At 46.8% G+C, this 2500-nt stretch overlaps 1 protein-coding gene and 1 pseudogene across 2 annotated transcripts in view; one reads left to right on the plus strand and one right to left on the minus strand.

The window, feature by feature from the left end:
* The window catches only part of LOC308156330, a 10189-nt pseudogene extending 8795 nt beyond the window's left edge, over positions 1 to 1394 (plus strand). The window contains exons 11-13 of the transcript in view: positions 15 to 134; positions 555 to 694; positions 1323 to 1394. The product of the transcript in view is annotated as an uncharacterized misc_RNA (transcript). The remainder of the gene's footprint in view (positions 1 to 14; positions 135 to 554; positions 695 to 1322) is intronic.
* A 1049-nt stretch (positions 1395 to 2443) lies between these two features.
* The window catches only part of LOC308156862 (tight junction protein 2-like), a 24987-nt gene continuing 24930 nt past the window's right edge, over positions 2444 to 2500 (minus strand). Inside the window, 1 exon segment of the mRNA XM_080530309.1 lies at positions 2444 to 2500. This exon segment is cut by the window's right edge and continues 1375 nt beyond it. The gene's annotated coding sequence lies outside the window, so the exon portion shown is untranslated.

Below are 2500 nucleotides of genomic sequence, written 5' to 3' on the forward strand. Positions count from 1 at the left end.
CCTCCTCTCCCCAGGGTCTGAAGGCCCAAGCCAGGATCAAGTTAAACATCGTCCGGTGTCCCCCGGTTACCATGGTGCTGATCCGCAGACCGGACCTCAGATACCAGCTGGGCTTCAGCGTGCAGAACGGCATTGTGGGTATCAGGACAATAGGACACAGACAAACGGTTTTCTTGTCACAGTATGGTTTGTCAGTGTTTGTGGCCGGCATTGCTGCCACACTTGAGTGTTGAGTTTAAAAACAAAAAAAGTGTAGTGCCAAGGGTAACTTAATTCGCCAAAAAATGCACAAATGATGATCCTTCACTTTGTTGCCAATCAACATACTGTTGCTAGGGAAACACCACATGAGACACTTGGCACTCTCGTTGGTGAGTGTTCCGGGAATTCTTTGGCAGTTGGTGATTTAACGCAGATTAGTTTTGGCCTTCGCACCAGCTGTGTCAGGGTCCTTCTGACCCCCCCTCTCCCCCTCCCCCTCCCTCTCCCTCTCCCCTCCCTCTCCCTCTCCCTCTCCCCCTCCCCCCCCCCTCCCTCTCCCCCTCCCTCCACAGATCTGCAGCCTGATGAGGGGGGCATCGCTGAGAGAGGGGGGGTCCGCGTCGGTCACCGCATCATCGAGATCAACAGCCAGAGCGTGGTGGCCACGCCGCATGAGAAGATCGTCCACATCCTGTCCAACGCAGTGGGAGAGGTAGGCAGCATCTCATTAACATACCGTCTGCCACCGGGGTCAAAGGTCAAATCATTCACACTCAGAGTCATGATTCAGATCATTGAGCGGAGTGTTCTAAGGTCATTTATCCCAGCCATGAAAACTGTTCACACATATATGCAGGAAATCTCTCATCTCTAATCTCCAGTGCCTCATATGAGAGTTGTCGTGTGGGTGATACAGTGTCAGTCAGATCATGCAACATGTGTACTGTGTCTCTGTGTCTCTGTACTGTCTCTCTGCATGTGTACTGTCTGTCTCTCTGCTGATCTACATGTGTACTGTCTGTCTCTCTGCTGATCTACATGTGTACTGTCTGTCTCTCTGCTAATCACCATGTGTACTGTCTCTCTGCATGTGTACTGTCTGTCTCTCTGCTGATCACCATGTGTACTGTCTGTCTGCATGTGTACTGTCTGTCTCTCTGCATGTGTACTGTCTGTCTCTCTGCATGTGTACTGTCTGTCTCTCTGCATGTGTACTGTCTGTCTCTCTGCTGATCACCATGTGTACTGTCTGTCTCTCTGCTGATCACCATGTGTACTGTCTGTCTCTCTGTCTCGCTGCTAATCAACATGTGTTCTGTCTGTCTGTCTCTCTGCTGCAGATCCACATGAAGACGATGCCTGCAGCCATGTACCGCCTCCTGACCGCCCAGGAACAGCCTGTCTACATCTGACACAGCATACACACACACACACACACACACTCACACTCTCTCACACACTATCACTCACACAATCACTCACTCTCTCTCAGACACACACACACACCTACACCCACACACACACACACACACTATCACTCACACACACTCACTCACACACACACACTCATCGTCACTCACTCACACGCACTACTTTCAGGAGTTTCCTATTCGTTCGATTACATGAATTTATTTATAAATTATGTATTTAAGGATTATTTATTTATTGTCAAGTTATCTTACCGTTTCAAATCACAAAAGTATTGTCATTTAGCTCAGCACTGACTTGCCTTAACCTGTCTCTGTCGTATGAAGGCCTACAGTATGTCCTCATGACAGAAACACCTCAGAAGAAAAGAAGCAAGGCACAGATTAATAACTTACCAGGCGGAGTATATAATATAAATGCGATGTGTTTTATCAATAACCAAAGATAACAGAATCATACGTGCATATTAAGGAGGGTAAATAAGAGAGTAAAGAACAGTCTTATGAATGTACTACACCAATGCTGTACCTGCAAATTGTAACGGTATAAAAACCCTAATAATGTGAGCTTTTCGTTGGACCAAAACAATGTGGGGAGAGAGACAGAAATATGCTAAACGAACTGCAAAGCCAAGGCTGTTTAGCTGTTAGCTGCTAGCTGCTACAGCTGTGGTGTTCGCTCTGGTCCCTCGCCTCAGAAGACTGTCTGTACAGAAGACTGTTGGGTCTGTGTTTCTTCTGGGGGAGGGACAGGAGTAGTTGAGTGTGTATACCATGTCATACTCTGGGGGAGATGACTCATATACCGGTCGTGTAATCTGGTCCTTGATGAAAACGTACCCCAGTCAGTCAGTCAGTCATTTGGCTGTTCTGCTTGAGGCTGAATTCGAATGAACAACAACAACAGTCTCGGACGAATTACCGAGTTAAGAAGACATTCACAAAGTTAGTTAACGTTTTTTTTCTTTCTTTTAAAAAGTGATTTATTTATTTGCGTTTTAGTTTCAGACGGTTTTTAAAAAGCCCTAGCCTCACTACTAGTTGATTTCAGCAGCCTGACGGAAGACCATGAATCAAAGAGTAGCACATCA

Source organism: Nansenia antarctica, assembly GCF_963989245.1.
Source record: "Nansenia antarctica genome assembly, chromosome: 4".
NCBI lineage: Eukaryota > Metazoa > Chordata > Actinopteri > Argentiniformes > Microstomatidae > Nansenia > Nansenia antarctica.